We start from the raw sequence: 22446 nt of genomic DNA, 5'->3' as shown, positions 1-22446 counted from the left end.
AGAAGGGCCGGAAGGAGGAAGGAAGTCGAAGGCCACCAACGGCAGCAACCTACCGCCGACCCCCGCTACGGATATTCAACCAACCCGCACTACCCCTGCCACGGAGGCACAGCCAGCCGGCAAAGACAATTAATAATTAATTAATTTATTAATTAATCTCTCTATATATATAAATGATTTGCTGTTCGTTAGACTCGCTAAAACGCGAGAACGGCTGAACGGATTTATCTTATCTTGGTCTTAAATTATTCGTGGAGGTCTAGGGAAGGTTTGAAAGGTGAGAAAAATTCGAATAATTGTCGGGAAAATCCTCAAACCGCATTTTTTTTATTTGGAGACTACAATAGTAGTTGGCTTTGGTACGTGATACATTGTTTGACAGCTAATCATTGTTCTCTGCTCAGTTAATTTTATGTGATAAACCAATATTGTGTTTACTGAAAAATTGTGAAAAAAATTGGAAAAAATTTTAATTTGAAATTTCCTCACTTCTCAATTTTTTCACTTTGGTTAATTACAATTTACGATGCCGAGGAGAAGACGGCCTGATTTACGGTGCGAAGAACTACCTCACGTGCTAACCGCACTGATGACCAGAGACAGACAGATCAAGAAAATAGTCGTATTGCTATGTCAGAAATTCAGAATTACAGAAATGTAACAATTGTTTCCAGATGACATCATTTGGTGCTACACATATTATACAACACAATTTCGTGCCCACTTTTAAGGTATTATATAAAAATATTGTATTAAAATACATATATAGGAAATATTTAATGGCCAAATTTTGAAAAATATCAGATACAAGGACAATTTTATCACTTACTGGGAACTCTGTTACCACTACCTGATGCAGATCATCAATTTTTACAAATTTATTTTATGGGCAATTCAGATGCGGAAATTAATAATCGTTGTGCTCACAATCCAACAGTGAAGAGAATCATTGTCCAACAATTACAAATGTTTCTTCATCAGAATAACCATTTAGTAAACATGATCAAAATAGCATTGGATCGGATGCCATTTGATAGCCATAATACTGGAAGACTGGCTGTAAAAAGACTGATGAATAACGTCATTGAGGCGACAATCATAGAAGGAAAATACAAAGGAGAGGATACCTTGATCCCGCGGATACCGATGATTCCAACGGACATACCATTCGATTTTAAACGCTTAAAATTTCCAGTACGTCTGGATTTTGCGATGACCATAAATAAATCGCAAGGACAATCGTTAGAAGTTTGTGGAATCAACTTGGAGTTTCCCTGCTTCGCGCATGGACAATTAGACGTCGCGTGTTCGCGCGTGGGAAAACCGTGTTCTTTGTTTATTTACGCACTACAAAACAAAACAAAAAATATGGCTTATGAGAAAGCTTTAAATTAATTAACAGACTGTATTTTAACAGTATGTGCCTGTGATTATCAAATTTAAATCTTTTAAATAGCCAGTATTTCAGGAAAACTCGGTTTTGTAGGTAAGCAACATGATGTATCAAAAATAATAATAAAATTCATGTTTTACTCTTAACAGGGTGCTCTTTAATTTTTGGGATTGAAAATGATTAAAATGATAGCTCCGCGAAACTTAATTTTAGCTATCTTCAGTTCTTACTGTAACAGATAATATTTTTAAGTTTAAAAGAAGATTTTGAACGCAACAAAAATAAAAACAACAGCTGGCAGTACGAAATCTGCCGGGTCAGCTAGTTATAGATAAAAATGAATTGCTGTTCGTTAGTCTCGATAAAATTCGAGAACGGCTGAACGGATTTATCTTATCTTGGTCTAGAATTATTCTTGGAGGTCTAGGGAAGGTTTTAAAGGTGAGAAAAATTCGAATATTGGCCGGGAAAATCCTCAAACAGCTTTTTTCTATTTCCTACACAAACGTTTTATAAATAAAATGGATAGCTGCGAAGCGGCGTAAAAGAAGTTACATATATTATAAATCTGAGTAGCGGCGGCGGGCAGTTCTGGTTTTGTTTACTTCTCCCCCGTTCGCATGCGCTTTGCTGGTATTTGTAGCGGATGCGCTTTGGGGAGCTTTTTTGTAGAGCTGCTGCACATTGCTGCATATTGCTAAATTCATATTGCTAAGCTTTGCCACTTGTAATTTTGTTATTGATTGGCCGCTATTAAAAACTATTAATAGCTCAACATTTTGGTGACCCCGACGCGATTATCATCCCGTTCAATTATCGTGATCAGCATTAAAAGTGCCACTAAAACACCGTTGTTGGTTTTGTTGTCACAAAGTTGCATTCTAATTTAATTACACAATGGAATCTGGAGCTGAAGCTACTGCATCTGCTGCGTCAAGCCGTGAAAGGATGCTGCGGAGACGCGCAGAGGTTCAAGGATGCCTTCTCATCCAGATCATCTTTCAAAAGCTGGACCCTGCCACAAAGGCAAAATGGGAAGACTCTCTGGCAGGAAGCACTGATGATAGCCTACCAACTTGGGAATCTATGGCTCGGTTTCTGGAACAAAGGTGCCGTACCCTGGAGACGGTGGATTTGGCCTTAGCTCCGCATTTGTCAGCGAATCAAGCGGGCCGACGTAGGCCATTTAACAACCGATCCTGCATGCTCCTGAATGCTCCGCCTGCTTCGTGTGCCCTTCGGCATCCTGGCACCCGCTGTGCCTTCCTGCCCACATTTCTCGCCTTGTCAGTTGAGGAACGATACGATGAGGTCCGATGTCTTGCCCTCTGCTTTGTGTGCCTCAAGTCCGATCACTTAGGCCCCGGATGCTCATCCTCCCGCTGCCCAACTTGCAATCGCCGACATCATGCGCTATTGCATCCTTGCGAGCGTTTATCTATACAGCGAATCCGGCCAATGTATCTGGGGTTGCGACCTCTCAGGCTCCTCCTGCTAATGCTCTTGTTGCACAGGATCGCAGCGCTGAAATAGTGTTCTTGCCCACCGCCCACATTCTCGTCCGTGGCAGATCAGGAGCCTTTCTTCCTTGTCGAGCTTGACTCCGGCTCCCAAGTTCATCTCATCACATCACGGCTGGCCAGTCAACTTCAGCTTCATCGGTCCAAATGTTCTGTAGCAGTGACTGGCCTTGGAGACGCTGAGTTTACTACGGATGGAGCATCGGTTAACGTTTGCCTGAAGTCTCGCCTATCCACGTATTCCCTTTACATTGAGGCAATTGTGGCGTCTCACATCATAGAGCGTCAACCTGGCCTGAACTTAGATGTGTCCAATTGGAAAGTTCCCGCCAATGTGGTTCTAACTTCCACAGAACTCAGCGTGTGGATCTGCTGATTGGAGCAAGCCTGTTTTTTTATCTGCTCTCAGTCGGGCAAATCCAGCTAGGAGACAGTCTGCCTCTGTTGCAGAAGACACGTTTTGGATGGGTAGTTTCTGGAGGAGGTTGCACCCCGGGAAACCCCCGCCAATCAATCGGTATTGAGTAAGTCGGTGGCTGGACGATTAGGTGATGGCATACCATAATGATTAAGTGGTAAATTTGAAATAAGAACACATAAATCCTCGATCAAGACCAATGCTTCATTGTACATCTCTGGTGTATAATCTATATTTTGGCATCGATTTGTTTGTCCAATTCGATGCAAGATGTCTTCTGTCATTTTTATATTTTTCCCACAAACTTTGTGCTTGCGAGGAATAACATGTCGTCAAAATAATTGCAAACAACTTACGAATGTTATTCGGTGCCGATGTCAATGCAGCATCAGCAAGCGTTAAGGTATGATTTTATGGTACACCTGGCCTAGAATTTTGAATGTAGTTTTAAAATTACGTCCATCGGATGCACGATCGAAAATTTTGGTTGCCCCAAATGACGTCATTTGGAAGCAAGAATTAAATTTGCGTATCTTACGCAAAAATAATTTGGAATCATCTGAATGGCCAGTAAGAAGGGATAATAAAGGCTCCGGCGGAGCGGGTAGAGGTGACAGCACAACTTTGCCTGATGCGCAGCACATGCCGGCTGCTTTATTCCGAAATTTCAATGCCTGAAAATATTGACATACTTTATCCATTCCACCGATAGCTATTTTTGAATGCGTTGAGTAGTTAATATCTGGTGCATATTCAAAGGCAAGCCGAACGAATGTTGCACGTGTTAATGAGCGGCTGATCCGTTGCATTCGTAGATCTAGTACTCGTACTGCAGCTATGTTTCGTTCTCGTGCCGCTCTTATTCTCGTAATATTCTGTTGCAGACGTTCGTCACGGTGTTCTTGAGATTCTTGTGCACGACTTTCTGCAGTCCTGATTCTTTGAGATGCATTCATTGTTTCGATTTGTTGTGGTAATTGCTGAGCTCTTTCAACACGTTTGCGTCGTGAACCTCTGCTGCTCGCGTTGTTGAGGTTCGATTTTTTTGGTGGCATATTCACTGTATTATCTTCAATTTAATTTACACTTCAGTCTAAGTAACATATGACACCAAAAATTTAAAACTGTATTTCGTTCACTATTCACCGAGTCAGCTTTTCGGAGCTGCGAACGCCATCTGTTAGGATCACACGATATTTCGTTCACTATTCACAGAGTCAGCTTTTCGGAGCTGCGAACGCCATCTGTTAGAATCATTTGGAGTTAACAAATAATTGTGCCTGTCAAATAATAACAGACAAATAATTAGCAATTAATTAAAATTGCGACTACAATTTGAGATTTAAACTATCCTATCTCTCAAGTTGGATCGAACTGCACATGGTGTGCGAATTATAATCGGTTAAGTGGTTTAGGAGTCCATTGAGGACAAACATTGTGACACGAGATTTATATATAAGATAAGACTAGCTGACCCGGACACACGTTGCTGTGAACCATATGTGTGAACAATATGGTATTTGTAAAAAAATATAGTCATCTCCTTATTTGACTTTCTACTACTATAATCCGATTCGAAGGGGTAGTACGTTGAACACAATTAATCAAAATGTTCTTACACTTCATATTAAGCAGAAATCAAAAGGTAAAAAATAAACATTTTTTAAGATTTATTATTTTTATTTAAATTTATAACAAATACAGTATATTACATTTAATTTAACACCAATCGGTGCACAATGTTTTTGGTTAACCTGTCTTTACCTAACACAAATAGATTCGACGGTTTCCCAACACGTGAACACGCAACATATAGTTGCCCATGAGAAAAACATGGATTTCTCAAATCTAAACCACAAATGGACATTGTTTGACCTTGAGATTTATTTATAGACATGTCGAAAGCTAAACGAATTGGAAACTGTAGCCTTTTGAAGGGTATGGTAGAATCGGATGGTATCATCGGAATACGTGGCAGCAGGACCACTTTTCCTTTAAACTTCCCACCCAAAATGGTTGCATCAAGAATGTTTCCGGTGATCTTTTTGATGACCAAACGCGTACCGTTACATAATTGAGGTGGATTCAAATTACGGAGGAGAATAATAGGCGAACCAATCTTTAATCGAAGATTATGTGGTGGCATTCCAGGGATATCTAATGAATTTGAAAATTCAATCGGAAAATTTACACTTTCATTTTCATCAACAACAGTATCGATTGATTTAAATGACATCAGATCGCCTGGTAGCAACTGTTGTATCTGGAAGTTAATTTCGTCAACATCAACGTTTTTGGCTTCCAAAATCGCCCGTTGACTAAGCCATTCATGATTCAAATAATTTTTCTGTATATCCGGGAAAATATTGTGAATCAATTCATTTTTATTCTGAACAACAGTGCAAAAATTTTCGGGTAGCTTAATGCATTGCGTATTTGGTTGCAGTTCTACTTTACCGTTCCCAATATCTAGTAGTTGTTTTGAAAATATTTGTTCTGATGGATCATTTTGCAATTGTACTCGCATATTAATGGTCAATCGAAGTTGTTGGCACCTAGTGCCAAGACCTACTACCTAATCAAGATGCATCAGCAGGTCACGATATACAAGCATCAGACCTACTAGCCTATTAATAATGTAACTCTAAGCATGAGCCAATACCCAACTTACTAACTCGGCACTAGTCGATGGCTCCGGAAGCAGAAACAGCGTGATCAGCGGGAAGAATGACCAACTGACCGAGGCACGCCGAAACCAGCCAGCGAAGCCGAAATTCGTGTGGAAAGCAGTACGTGAACAAACAACCCCTGAGTCAGCAGACTCAGAGGTGGGTGACCCTGGCATTAACCTTAGTTTAGCACGTCCAGAACTTTGACCTTTCTTAGATTTAATGATGTATAATTTAGCATCTTATATAAGAGTTATTCTCCTGAAATAAAGACCGTTCCGAAATCAGAGTCAATCGTCTCGTTACTCAGTGTCTGGACCACGGTACTTAAAATCAACCTACTTCGAGTGATCCTGTGTAAAACGGTTCACAAGTAGAATCCGCGGCATACCAGTCTACTTCGAGTGTTGCTCCCGTGAAACGGACCGCCAGTAGACCCCGCGTTACCTAACTACTCCCGTGAAACGGACCACCAGCAGACCCCGCGCTATCTAACCTACTTCAAGTGTTGCTCCCGTGAAACGGACCGCCAGTAGGACCGGCCGATAAGGAATCAGCCGAACCACCATACCACCGGTACTTGAGGAAAACCACCCCAGGACTTCAAGCACATCAACTCATGCCTGATCACAGCAAGCGTCTGGCCAGCCCGGGCAGTCCCTTGCAGAATCCAGGTAAATTTAGTCAGGACTATTTACGGTTTTGACTACGACTCCGGGACCTACCGTTACTCCCGTGAGTTCAAGTTTGACGTAGTTGCCGCATAACGCTCTACGGACGAACATTTGGTGACCCCGACGTGATCCTTTAGGATCACAACTTGAACACAAACCTCAACGCAATTTAACTCAACGAAAACAAAAAAAAAAAAAAAAGAGAGAGGAGAGATTCATTGCAACAATGGGATCAGAATCAGACCCCGTAATCCAAATGCTCATTGATGAAAAAATTGAAAGCAACATAGCCATCCAAAGGCTTATAAGAAACTTCACTAAGGACTCCGCAGAGCATAAACTCAAGGGAGGATACTTCGAGGAGAAACTCAGACAGCTCACTCACTCATGGACCCAGTTTAAAAAAAATGATGCCAAGCTCCAGGAGCTAGCACTAAGTCCTGAGAATGAGTATTTCACAAAGGCCAAAGCGCTAGAAGAGCTTGTGAAAAAATATGAAGCAATATTTTCGGATGGAATCCCATCAGCGTCAGGCCCATCACAAAGGCCCCGGAAAACAGGCGAAAATCTCGAGCCAAAGGCACAATCATCACGAGGAATCGAAGGAGAAGACCTTCGATTATCATCATTAAAACGAAGACATGAAGGACGATTAGACGATATGGAAGACTTTCTGTGCAACCGCACCGAACGACGGGAAGTGTCCACACACGTCAGACAACACATGAAGGAGCTATGGAAGGAAATCGTCACGGGATACCATGATCTCATCGACCTGGAACCAGCCATAAAAAATGATGGACACACCGATGACAGATTTCAGGTTGTACGAGCAGAATACTTTTCGTTTTTGAGCGAAGAATCGCAATCAACTTCAGCATCAACACAAAAACTCGCGATTGCACCTCCGTTTGTAATACCACCAGTAGAAATTCCAAAGTTTGACGGAGACTACCGGCATTGGCTACGATTCTACGAAATTTTTACGGAATGCATCCACGATCAAGACTACAGTGATGCCGGACAGACCAGTTACCAGGATGCATGGCAACGACTAAAGAATCGATACCACAATGAACGGCTGTTGATTATATCCGCGATTGGATCCACACACGCTGTCAGCTCTAGAACTAGCCGTCACCGATTCAACCAATCGACAATCTCTGAAGCAGATGTTAGAAAACCTTGAGCGTCAGGCAACCAGTCAAGTAACAATGCAGAAAAATACGTCGGCTGCTCCACTTCGATCCAGTTCATCACGATTGGTGTGTTCAGCCACAGCCCTGCTTACAGATAAGCCCACCGTTCTGTTACCAACCGCCCAAGTGGCAATACATGGCCCAGCCGGAACCCATCAGCAATGCCGCACACTCCTAGATTCTGGATCACAGATTAACATAATCACCAGAAGGATGGCTGACACACTTGGACTACAATTGGAGCCATCAACCCTGACTATCGCTGAACTGGGAGGAACAACTAAAAGATCACGAAAAAAAGCTGTGGTGACCCTATCATCATTAACCACTGACTCGAAGATCAAATCAACGTCGTTGTACTACCGGAAGTAATGCCCAATCAACCATCCCACCCTATTCAAGCGCCAAGAAATATCTCACCTCGGTTGCGCTTAACCGATCCTGAATTTGCGCAGCCCCAGAATATTGAGCTGTTGTTGGGCGCCGAAATCATCTCCCAGCTTATGAGGCCACAACAGACATATTTGGATGGATTGTCATGGGGCCAGTGCGACCGGAATCAGCTCCTAATAGCAAGGCAGAACAAGTCGTCGGTAATACGACGGCTTGGACACCGGAAGCTAACGAGCCACGACAAAGTTGGATTGCATGCATCGGCAAGGAGCAAATAGTAAAATCCGGAAGAGTACATAGTTCCCCACTCATTGCGGATCAACAAGAAGCTAACGAGCCACGACAAGATCGACAAGGAGAGCCGCAGACGGACCCCAATCCACAAGCCCAAGGTTGTCAACTCACAACTGAAGAGCACAGAGTGGAAGGGCCAGTAACCAAGGAAATTCAAGGAGTAGAAGTCACCTCCTATCTGGCATGGGTAACATGCATCTCCGAAAGGGAGCAAGAAGCAAGGTCAAGAGAGGACCAAGAGTCCTGTATGCGCACTGACCAACCAGAAAAAAGGTGTAGTACTTCATGGGATGCCCAAGGAGAATGGTTACGAGGGCGCGCAATAAGGCGAAGGAGACAACAGGTCGGATAGAATTATCGTTGGTAGAGATCTCACCCACATGATTCAAAAATTTTATTTTGGTATTAACATTAGATTTTTAGTAATTCGTTTTAAGATCCACAATATTTTCTAGCGCAAGGGTACACATCGGTTCACTAAGACGGTCCAACAACAACGCACAGCCCCTATTATTGAGTACCTCAATGGGGGGGGAGAATGTTGGCACCTAGTGCCAAGACCTACTACCCAATCAAGATGCATCAGCAGGTCACGATATAAAAGCATCAGACCTACTAGCCTATTAATAATGTAACTCTAAGCATGAGCCAATACCCAACCTACTAACTCGGCACTAGTCGATGGCTCCGGAAGCAGAAACAGCGTGATCAGCGGGAAGAATGACCAACTGACCGAGGCACGCCGAAACCAGCCAGCGAAGCCGAAATTCGTGTGGAAAGCAGTATGTGAACAAACAACCCCTGAGTCAGCAGACTCAGAGGTGGGTGACCCTGGCATTAACCTTAGTTTAGCACGTCCAGAACTTTGACCTTTCTTAGATTTAATGATGTATAATTTAGCATCTTATGTAAGAGTTATTCTCCTGAAATAAAGACAGTTCCGAAATCAGAGTCAATCGTCTCGTTACTCAGTGTCTGGACCACGGCACTTAAAATCAACCTACTTCGAGTGATCCTGTGTAAAACGGTTCACAAGTAGAATCCGCGGCATACCAGTCTACTTCGAGTGTTGCTCCCGTGAAACGGACCGCCAGTAGACCCCGCTTTACCTAACTACTCCAAGTGTTGCTCCCGTGAAACGGACCACGAGGAAACCCCGCGGCATACCAGTCTAGCTCGAGTGTTGCTCCCGTGAAACGGACCACCAGCAGACCCCGCGCTATCTAACCTACTTCGAGTGTTGCTCCCGTGAAACGGACCGCCAGTAGGACCGGCCGATAAGGAATCAGCCGAACTACCATACCACCGGGTTTTGAGGAAAACCACCCCAGGACTTCAAGCACATCAACTCATGCCTGATCACAGCAAGCGTCTGGCCAACCCGAGCAGTCCCTTGCAGAATCCAGGTAAATTTAGTCAGGACTATTTACGGTTTTGACTACGACTCCGGGACCTACCGTTACTCCCGTGAGTTCAAGTTTGACGTAGTTGCCGCATAACGCTCTACGGACGAACAGAAGTGTTTCAATACTTCGCCATAAGAAAGATTGTTTCAAACATGCATAAATCTCATCCGCAAAAGTAGAGCGAGGTATAACCGGTAAGGTCTGTTGGAAGTCACCAGACAAAAGTAAGATAGAACCACCGAAAAGTTTATTATTGCTGTTTAAATCTTGCATAGTTCTGTTTAATGCTTCAAGTGAATATTTGTGTGCCATTGTGCACTCATCCAAAATTATTATAGAACTCTTATAGAACTCAATACTGCAGCTATTCCACTATTCTTTTTGATGTTGCACATTGCATCTGGTTTTTTATGAACTTCCAATGGCAGCTTGAATGTTGAATGTGCTGTTCGCCCACCATCCAGTAAAGTAGCCGCAATGCCTGACGATGCTACTGCTAATGCGATTTTTTGTTGTGACCGTATTTTGGCAAGATTCATCGATATTAAAAATGTCTTACCGGTTCCACCGTGTGCATCCAAGAAAAAAAAACCGCCTTGTTCAGCAGCAACAGCCAGCATAATCCTATCATAAATAATTTTTTGTTCTGCTGTCAGTAATGGTTCACTGTTCATGATAATTGTTGCTAAACTTCCATGGTCATATTGATTTTCTCGTTGTAAATCGGTATTGACTAATTCGGTGGCTGGACGATTAGGTGATGGCATACCATAATGATTAAGTGGTAAATTTGAAATAAGAACACATAAATCCTCGATCAAGATCAATGCTTCATTGTACATCTTTGGTGTATAATCTATATTTTGGCATTGATTTGTTTATCTAATTCGATGCAAGATGTCTTCTGTCATACAATTTTAATATTTTTCCAACAAAGTTTGTGCTTGCGAGGAATAACATGTCGTCAAAATAATTGCAAACAACTGACGAATGTTATGCGGTGTCGATGTCAACGCAGCATCAGCAAGCGTTAAGTCCCAGTGGTTATCGTCTTCTAGCAATCGCAGTTCACGACATGCATCCTGGTACGTATTGAATACTCGACCATTAACTGCTCGTAAAAATTCAAAAGACGTTGGTCCTGGAACATTTACCAATAACAAACGTAAATAGAAGCACTCACGTTGCTTCTAATGTACCGTGTAAAGTCTCCCCAATGTCTTTGCTTTGAATATGCCTGTGGAATGGAAGGATGTGGTTTTTCTTGTTTCCGTTGCTCCCATTTTTTACTGGATTTGTTCCATGTCAACATCAGCTTACACCAACGTCTTCGCAAATTGGCCAAAAACTTCAGGTTTTTGACACAATGTAAAAAATTCAGTTAGAGTCGTTTTCGGAGCTTCGAACGCTCTTTGGAGAACATTTTCTTCAGTGAAGTATACACGTTGACACGTTTTCAAGATGTATTGCCAGATGTTGGACAGCAGGATCTCTTTCGTGGATGGGAAAGCTGAGAATATGCCAAATAGCTTCATTGCTGCTAATGTATCTGCCCATTTGGTATCGTGCTATTTCGTCATTTATATTCATGTTTTGTACTTCAAATATGGCCAAATCACTGCCTTTGTTTACATATTTACAAATATACTTAATTGATTTAACAGAACCGCAAAGCTCAACATTGATATGAGCTTTGTAAGTTTTTGAAAGTAGTGGTGAGTATGGTACCACCCACTGATTATCAAAGTCAACTTGATTTGGAAAGTTCGGCAGTCGCATTGTAAATGTGTGGCCACCATTCTCAGTACTTCTGCGGCGATACATTGGATAACCATCAATATCCGTGATCGTGTCATTCGTATGCGGCTTTGGGAAGTTTTTTTTACATTTTCCATTTTCCATGCACGATGACGTCATGTTGAAAGCACCGCATGGCCAATGGATCATGTGTTTGGTGACAATATCAAATAATTCTTGATCAATTAATGGGTCTGGAATTTCGGCTGAAATTATTTGATCGATTTCTTCAGGACGGATTCTATCTTTAAGCCAAACCAAAATGTGGGCATGAGGCAAACCTCGCTTTTGCCACTCTATCGTATACAGCCATCAACGTGTGATACCAAAAATGGAATATTTAACAATAAAATCAATTAATGATTTCAATTTTTGTTTAAACACACGTGCAGTTAAATCATGACGATGAATGGCTTGTTGTCCTGGCAATAGTAAAGTTTAATAATAAAGTCTCTTCCCAATTCGGATTACATGTGAATGTAATAAATAAATCCGGTCGGCCGTAATGACGTACGTAAGTCATCGCATCTTGTATGTATTCCTGCATGTTCCGTGGACTGCCGATGTAGCTTGAAGGTAAAATGAAAGCATTACCGATGTCATTGGGATTTAAATTTCCATCGATGTTTCCAGCAGCAGTATCTCGTAAGTGAATATATTCTTCCGATCTTAGTTTTGCCTGGTTGAATCGAAGGAATCGCAAGCGTTCGCTTTTAACCTTAGCTTACATATCAACCATGTATTGATGGAACAGCTGACGATATCGAAGGATACAATTGTCTTGACGTAGTCTAACCATTATTCGGTGTGCGTAGTAGTTCATTGAGCTAACTTTCTTATTTCTGTAATCACCTAAGAAAATAAAAAATTAAATGCAATACGAAATTAAAATCTATACATACAGTAAGAAATTAAATAGATAATTGTCAAATTTACCGGTATTTGGATCATAGATATTTTGTCAACTGGAACACGAACCATGATAACAGCAACCTCATCAACAGTTGGAGCGTTGAATCTACCAGCATGTTCACCTAATAGTACTTTGTCGGCTTTTATGACGATTTGACAATTGTCATTTCGCAGTAGTGGCGAAACTCTTTTGATCAATTGAATTAGTTGATTGTGATCTTCTAAAAAATTTTCCAATAATATCACAATTTCTCTTTTCCCTGCTTGTTCAATAAAATTATACAGGCACCGAGTCGTCACTCGCACAATCAGGCATTGGAATCAGTGAACCAATTTTATGGAACACCTGGCCATAACTTCGAATGTAAAATTTAATGTAGTTTCAAAATTACGTCCATCGGATGCACGATCGAAAATATTAGTTGCCCCAAATGACGTCATTTGGAAGCAAGCACAACTTTGCCTGATGCGCAGCACATGTCGGCTGCTTCATTCCGAAATTTCAATGCCTGAAAATATTGACATACTTTATCCATTCCACCGATAGCAATTTTTGAATGCGCTGAGTAGTTAATATCTGGTGCATATTCAAAGGCAAGCCGATCGAATGATGCACGTGTTAATGAGCGGCTGATCCGTTGCCTTCGTCAATCTAGTATTCGTACTGTAGCTATGTTTGGTTCTCGTGTCGCTATTATTCTCGTAATATTCTGTTGCAGACGTTCGTTGTGCACGACTTTCTGCAGTCCTGATTCTTTGAGCTGCATTTATTGTTTCGATTTGTTGCGGTAATTGCTGAGCTCTTTCAACACGTTTGCGTCGTGACCCTTTGCTGCTCGCGTAGTTGAGGTTAGATTTTTTCGGTGGCATGTTCACTGTATCTTCATTACAATATGATTCAATTTACACTTCAGTCTAAGTAACACGTGGCCGGTTATACCAACACCAAAAATTTAAAAAGTGGAAATAATTGAATTATATGGTATTTCGTTCACTATTCACCGAGTCAGCTTTTCGGAGCTGCGAACGCCATCTGTTAGAATCATACGGTATTTCGTTCACTATTCACCGAGTCAGCTTATCAGAGCTGCGAACGCCATCTGTTAGAATCATTTGGAGTTAACAAATAATTGTGACTGTCAAATAACAACAGACAAATAAATAGCAATTAATTAAAATTCCCTTTTTTTTTTTTTTTTTATTCATCTGCATTAATAAAAAGCAAACAAAAAATAAAAAAAAATGTTTAGAAATAAAAAAATTGTTTACCATGCCGCACGCGACAAACTTAAAAAACGTTTATAACCGAATGTACTACTTATATTTCACAACATTTTTTTTTAATACTTAAATATCCAATTTTATGTTTGGACTCAAGTTTTGATGGTCATTCGACAAATTTCTTCGACGCACTGATAACAAATGTTCTTTTTCAATGTTGCACGCGACAATGAAATAAACTGATAATCTGATAAGAAATTCTTAGTAATTAGCAATCGCATCGTTCCTTTTACATTATTGTTGTAATCTTTGGTTATTAGCCGATATTACAAATAGTGAATATCAATGCAGTTTAACTCTCTTTACGAAAATTATTTAAAACAAATTGTGCCGCTGAAATGCTAAAACTAAACTTTCGCACATTTGAGACTTTGGATTAAAATATTTCGAAATGTGTTATAAGTAAATGTTAAACATTATTAAATTAGTTAAATTTATAAAAGTGTGTGAAAAAAGCATTCTTTTATTGACTTTGAATTTTTTTGTCGCGGTTGACCTTTCGGGAGAATTACCCATATGTAATAAAGCTTACTACTCGTAAAGTTTTGCATTTGTAAGTCTTCTCATTAAGACATGAGACAATGAAACACAAAGTAGAATTATATCAAAATTTGCCATCAAGCAACAAAGTTCGAGGTTGGCCGAGTGGAGAACGTCGTGGTCAATGTTTATGTTTTACTTTTTAAGCCCTTTTTTATTTGGATTTTATTTTTAAATAAATAATCTAAAATCTGAAAAGATATACTCCATATTTTTGGGGTATTGACCAAATATATGCAGACTCCAAAAAGCAAAGTTGCCAATAAAAAACACACACATGTATAAGTAAATGCAAGCTTGACAGGAGGCTGCACAAAATGGGTAGCTGCACTTACAGGACTATATATTGAGTAAACAGATTTTGCCAGATATGAGCGATATATCAAAAGTTGCGTCATCTCAAAAGCTTTCTCCACGTGCAATATAAAAAGGTCCAACCAACAAATTTTGAAAAATAAGTTTTTTTCTTAAAAAATAAGTTTATTTTCAGTGTATTTTTTTTTTGTGTACTATATAGACGTTTGGTCTCAAAGAAAGTGAAATAGATATTTAAAAAACCCTTTCAACGGTGTAAAGCTCTTTTTAATATCTTAATATCTTAATTATAAAGTTATGAATTTTATAATTAACAACGTTTTTTTAATTTTTTGACGTCAGTATTTCAAAAAGTTGTCGAACAATAGTTGCTCATATGATAGTAACAAACATTTTCCAATTTTTTTTCAGGATTGTTAAGAAAAAAATAGTGCAAAAAGGCAAACCGACAACCGACAACTGGCTTCATTTGAAGAAGAAGAAAAATTCGAATTTTTCGAATAACTGAATGAAATGTCGGATGGGGTCGATTGAGGTACCAATCGACGCGTATTTAGCTATAGAATGCGAATATATAAAAATATTCTATATGGGGAATAAAATGTGTTCACCAGCCCCACTTTGGTGATTAAAAATTTTTTTACTTTCACCCTAATTTCTCTCAAACCAAATAACTTTTGGAATATGTTTCGACAAAAATTATCTAATTGAAACAATACCTTTCGATTGGTATATAATTCATTTAGATCGGTTGCCTACAGAAAATTTTTAATTCTTCGGCTATATATAGAGTTTCCTCGTGCACGCTAAGGCTGCATGTCGTCGCCTCGTGGACTTCCGTCCACAGTGATTAATTTTGAAACACCTTTTTTTGACATGGCCCCACGTTGGGCACCAATTAAATTTGTTCCGAAGTTTACTTTTTAAAAAATAATTTTTATTTTATTTCTTTATTTTTACAAACTTTAACCTTAATCGACTTAATGCTATTTCCACTTTTTACTCCACAATTATATATTAGTTTATACTCGGATCAATCCCGACTTAAGACTGCTTTCGCTATCAATATTGATTTACCATCAAACCTCGGCTTAAGAGAGAAACCTCAAAAATGACTATTTGTAAATCTAAACAATTGTCCTAAGAAACATTAAGAGTAACGGACAATTGGCTGATGCAATAATTGACTCATTGGTGAAAACTGATAAGATCGGAAGATATATCAAATTCGGACTGGCGGCGGCCAGCCAGTTCATTTGTTTATCAGTCTGGCTCAGACCGTGGAAAAGTTTTAGAAATATGTTTACAGTTAAAACTGGATGTTTAGTCTGGGATAATTACTTGGTGGTTCTCAGACACGAATGAGGGGAAGGTTGACAAATAGGATGTGACTCATCCAGCAGAGGCTTCTGCGATTTAAAATTATGTTTATATATTGTATTAGATTAGTCAAACTAGGGGTTGGATAACATACATACCACCTTCGTCCGAACAGCCAATATACTGGCAACATTTGTCCGCTATTCGTTTGGTTTTCGATCGTCTGTCTGATAGTGACTAGCTGATAGCTCTGGGTGACTTTAATATCCCAGAACTTATGTGGTCACATGTTGAAAATTCATCGTCTTTACAGCTCAACTCCCAACACGACTTCCCTGCGGGCATGTTCGACATGTCAGTCGGGCAAATTAACCACGTTAGAAATTCTTTAGGTCGGCTGTTGGTCTTATGTTTCTTTTCTGATGCTGATGGAATTACTCTTTCCAGAACTTTGCCCCTTTCTAACCCCGAGGATCCATATTAGATCCATTCAGAAAGTTCGTTTCTTTCGTAAGGCTGATTTTATGAAATTAAATAAGGTAATTTCGGAATTTGATTGGCCTGATTTACTGACATGCGAAGATATAAACATCGCACATATAAACATTATTGTGCCGCTTGTGTGTTTGTGTGCCATGAAAATATCCGCCTGCTTCAACGAATATGATTATTTTACAAGGCACCCAATAAATTTAAGAAACAGGATGAGTATTCTCCAAGTTGGTCCTTAACTGATCACCAAAAGAATGAAGGTTGGGACACTCCCTTAATACTATAAAAACTTTAATTAGCCAAAGCCTTTTAAAGTTATCACTTCAACACTTTATGCGCCCCCTTTTAATGACTCACCACGTGATCAACTCCCACTTTAACTTTAATCCAATAAAACAGAGCATAGACAAAATAAAAAACCCATAGTAACGAGTGGTACAATTGTTTTTTATTATGTTATTTTTTTTAATAATTCAATATGTTAAATCCAATCTTTTGTTTATTCATTTCAAATGGGACCTTCTCCAAATATCCCCCATACAACGTCACTCATTAAATAAAAATTAAAGTATATATTCAAAAAAGTTATAACCATAATGTGTGATTGTTACCCCCAGGTGCTGTGGGAAAACAAAAATCCTGAACGTACTTCGTGGCAGCCGAGCTAGCTTGGAGCTAGATTAATCGAAATGTACGAGTAGTTTCATTTTTGTTCACTACTTAATTGCCGAAATATGCCCTGGGACGCAATCAACTTTTCGTGTTAAATTCTAATTAAATTCTCGAGGCGAATTGCGGCGTTCGCTTTTAGCCAAATCTGAATTCACTTTCACTGGAGGCGGCAACCTGGCCGTGTGAGTTCCCGTTATCAACTATTGGCAGCAGGCCAGGATTTTTCGTGACGAACAACTGTTGAACTGTTGGCAACACGCATACGAGTCGGGAAACGAAGCCAGGCCGAATCGGCAAAGAAAGCGAAACGGCTGACGGGTAAGGCTTTTTTGAAAAGGGGGTCACCAGGTACCGCATTAAAGTGGGCAGAGTTTGTATACCAGGACCCCAGCCAGGCTGACTCCCGGCATGGGAGAAGTGACACCTTAGTCCGGCAGAGGTGGCAACCCAAGCGCATACGGTGCGGATACTCGCTAGATGTCCGGGCTATTTATTTGAGAGGAGGATCCCTGAGGAGGGTCCTGCTATGGGATCTTCGGTTTATTACAAGATTAAACCCTTGCCTTTCCCTAGTTATTGCCAATGCAACAACGAAAAGCTAGGCCCAGGCTTAGAGGTTTTGTAGACTTGGGTTAACAACCAGACTTTTTCGGAGCTTTTAAATTTATGTTTGACTTTTGTGCTTTTGAACTATCAACAATTTGCATTACACAATTTTAATTATCGACAAATAAAGGTACGCTATACGAATTTACTACACGAACAATCGTGGGCTGCAATCCTCATATAAGTAAGGTGGAAAAGCTGCAGCGGTTGCTCTATTGTTTTCGCGACTCATTGGACCCAGCTACCCAGGCCAAGTGGGAGGAAGGTGAAATTTTGAACTTCTTCTTACTTGGCATGATCGACTTCTTGGGAGTCGATGGCTGAATTTTTGGAGCTGGGATTTTAGAGTACTGCATGCTAAGGATCGTTCTTTAACATCACTAATTCACCTTCCCCTGCCTGTATATTTTGTGGTGAGTGGTCCCAGGTAGTGTCTATATCACATTTTTCAAAGTCTATTTATACATTTTTTTTTATTTTTTCCGAGGTTCGTGAGTTGCGAGGCCACGTAGAAACTTAAGAATGGAGCATGTAATTATTTAAGCTCTGTTTATGTTGTTTACAATGCCTTCGGACTGTGGGTTTTAAACCTGAACTTTAAGAAGACTTGGATATTTGCGGTTTTTGGTTCTATTGCGCTTTTGGGATCCATGTATTCGGGTGTCTAGTCGTTATTTGAATAAAATATTATCTATTTCGTGATGATTGCAATTAATATGGTTATTTTTGGACAGGTGTCACAAAGGTGAGAAGACCTTATTCATTGTCTGTTCAATCGAGTTCTATCTAAGCTATTGAACTTCCTATTTCTCAATTTTTCTTGCGACAGAGAATTATTGCTCAGAAAGTTTCAAGTGAATGTGAGTCCGAAATCGAAAACACCATCGCATTCTATTCAATTTCCAGCTTAAGGCCACTTGCTGCTCGTCCCAAAGGAACATCAATAAAAAAATTCATTTCAACCGGATGGAATCTTTTTTTACATTTTCCACCAACGCTTTTGACTATCTCATCCAGACGTGCCCATCAAGGGTCCATGTTAAGTGCCTATCTCTGCTTCTTTGACATTTTTGCGTGATATCCTGCCAATTTGCGGCGCTGTTTTGCTTGTGAACAGCGATTGCTTTTTTGCCCGCAATGGGAGCAAAGGACTTCATTTTGGCAAATAGACAAGGCGGCCCTAAAAAGTTAGGCTAAATGTAAAAATGTGTAACAGAGATTCCAGTTAATAAAGAATTTAATTGGGCATTCCTTTCACTTTGCTAAGTTATTTAAGATATCGTATAAACCTACTTTGTTTTTAAATGAATAATTGTGAACTCTTCTTAATTTTGTAATGGAAATATAAGTCCTTTTTATACCAGTAGCCAACCGAAAAAAGCATCAGGGTAACCTTAGGATTTATATTATTAACCTCATACAGTTGAGATCAGCCTCCTATAATAACCTGAGCAGTTAAGACTCTGACATCCTTCTTTCCTTATTTTCTTTATTTTTATTTATTTTTTGTATTATGGCTTAGTTTTACGAACCAATCGTTAATCCAATCAAGGAATTAGAATCGCTTAGCAAATAAACACAAAAAAAAGGAGGGGAATAGTTTTTGGGTATTTACAAAATAAATCATATTATTTTCTAAATAAATTTATTCCCTTTACGTGCAATCGCTACACTGAATATCCAGTTATTTCCCTTGAGATATTCCAAAATATTGTTTGAAACGAAGTTTCTTATGACGCGTTATGAGTTTGGTGGATGAGGGCTAGCCGAGAAAAATCGTAACATAACGTTAAACGGATTTCCGGCTTCTTCTCCTTCGTAGAGTGATAGGATATAACCATTTCTCCTCCCTCTCCCTCTCACTCTCTTATTATCTCTTATTTAAAAAATGCGACATATGATTTTGAAATTGTAAGTCATATGTCTTCTTCAGTTTTCTTTGTCAATCTTAGTTGTCTCTCAGTCAGTTTCGATTTTCAATTTCATTTTTCAATTTCAATTTTAAATTTTTAATTTTAATTTTGAATTGCAATTTTTAATGTTAACTTTTAATTATATTTTCAATTTTAATTATCAAATTCAATTTTCAATTTCAATTTTAAAATCCAATTTTCAATTTTAATTTTCAACTTGAACTTTCAATTTCGATTTTCATTTTCAAATTTCAATTTTCAATTTGAACTTTTAATTTCTTTTTTCAATTTCCATTTTTATTTTCAATTTTTCATTCCAATTTTCAATTTTAATTTTCAATTGCATTTCATCTCTTCTTGCATTATTTCTCTTTTTTTTTTTTATTTTTTGATATTTTATCTTTATTATAATTTGACGTGTGATATTTTGACGTACTGATTAGATTTATATACCTATAATAAATAAGTAAAAGTAAAAATCATTTTTATATAAATGTTGTAAATTATTGTTGTAAATCCTTTTTCGCCTTCATTCACTCCTGTTTCTCTTTCATTGACCTTCATCTCGTCATGCCTGCTAATCGAAAACATTCCAACATGTACCTAGACCCCAACGGTTTTTTTCTTAAATTTATTCTCTTTATTTATTTTAATGTGCAATCGCTATTCTGAACATCGAGTTATTCCCTTGAGATGTTCCAAAATATTTTTTATTTTTAAATAACTATGTGCCATGTGTTTTGGTTTTCAGCGGATACAATTCTCTTATCCTTCTTTCCATATTTTCTTTTACTGTTAATTTTAATTATCTAATTTGTATATTATCTAGCAATCGCTTTAGAAGTAAGATACTTGGCCGATCCGTCTTGTTTTCTTGTTCTTTTTTATTTTTCCGAAGCAATTAAAACAATTATTATTTTATTTAGTTTCCTTATATTCTTTTTATTTTTATTTTTTCTACAAGTTGGTCCTTAACTGATCGCCAAAAGAATGCAGATGGGGACACTCCTTATTTTTTTACTTTAAAAACTTTAATTAGGTAAGCCTTAATGGTTATCATGTAGGGTTATTACTTCAACACTTTATGGGCCCTCTTTTAATGACGCATCATGTGATCAACTCCTACTTCAACTGTAATCCAATAAAATAGAGTGTAATAGCGAACATAAAAGGCTCATAAAGGACTAACGGGTGGTAAACTTTTTTTTATTATGCTTTTTTTTTATTCATTCAATATGTTAAATCCAATCTTTTGATTATTCATTTCAAAGGGGACCTTCTTTAAATACCCTCAAATAACGTAACTCATTAAATAAAAATTAAAATGTTTAAATTAAATGTATATATCCTCTCTTTATCTTAACTTCCTTATCTTCACTTCCTCTCTTTATCTTAAAGCGGACGGACGTGTTATTTTGTGCGCACTGCGTTTTTATAAAATTGTAATAAGCTTTCCATAAACAACCGGTGTTTATTCCTTCACACAAAAAAAAAACAATAAAACAAATGAATCTCCCCCTTTTGTTTCCCTGGTACAGTGGTTCAAGGTTCCTATAATAAAAACAAATAATATTAATAAATAAATTTTTAATTTATAATAATTTTTGAAGTCTTGTAATAAGACAATCTCCTCTGCCCAGTCTACCATCCACTGCTGGCTTTGTGAAAACGTTTTACACGCTAAGTGTGCCGTGTTCACGGCCTCCGTTTCGGATGCTATTTCACGTAGGTCTGGTCTCCACTTTTTCTGTAACGGATGTTCTGCGGTTCAGGACGAAATGAGATCGTTCTTGAGGCAGACTAAAAGTGAATTCAAGGAGTTGATTAGCGGTTTTCGTAAAATCAATGACCAACTCTGTGCGCTCAATATACAGTTTAGTAGTCTTCAACTACTAAATGAGTCTTCAAAGCGTAAGAAATCCTCTCTTAGTGAAGTAATTGTGGTAATAATCTTCATCCTGCTCAGCCGACTACTATGCAGCCGCTTATATCTCTGGCTTCCGAATATTTCTGAATTAATGAGCAATTTTTTTAAATATATAAATCCGATTTGTCCTCTGCGTCATCGCTTCAAGTGATCCCAGACCCAATAATTCAAACTGTAACAGTCACCAAACAGGGTAATCAACCGTCCGGACCCCGGGTACGTACTGATGCCGCAGTATTACGGTGGCACCAAAACCCTTGACGGTGATCCCACCATCGAAACACATTTTTGTTTCCCGGCTTGCCCCTGATACTTCGAAGATTGATATATCGGCTTACATTAAAGCCAAAACAAAAGTCAACAAAAAGGTGGGGGATATTACAAAATTCAAATATTCATACACCAGGCACACGTCATCTTTCAAAAAACGTATGCCCTTGCAGATGTTCAAGACGATTTGTTCCGCCAGCTTTTGGCCAGAGAACATTTTCGTCCAAGAACATCAGCCAAGTACGGTGAAAAATTTATCGTCTTTACAGCTTAACTCCCACCACGACTTCCCTGCGGGCATGTTCGACATGTCAGTCGGGCAAATTAACCACGTTAGAAATTCTTTAGGTCGGCTGTTGGTCTTATGTTTCTTTTCTGATGCTGATGGAATTACTCTTTCCAGAACTTTGCCCCTTTCTAACCCCGAGGATCCAT

The sequence above is a fragment of the Drosophila ananassae genome (genome assembly GCF_017639315.1).
Source record: "Drosophila ananassae strain 14024-0371.13 chromosome Y unlocalized genomic scaffold, ASM1763931v2 tig00000136, whole genome shotgun sequence".
In the NCBI taxonomy this organism is placed as follows: Eukaryota; Metazoa; Arthropoda; class Insecta; order Diptera; family Drosophilidae; genus Drosophila; species Drosophila ananassae.
The sequence above is the reverse complement of the archived record's forward strand: the minus strand, read 5'-3'. Positions refer to the sequence as shown.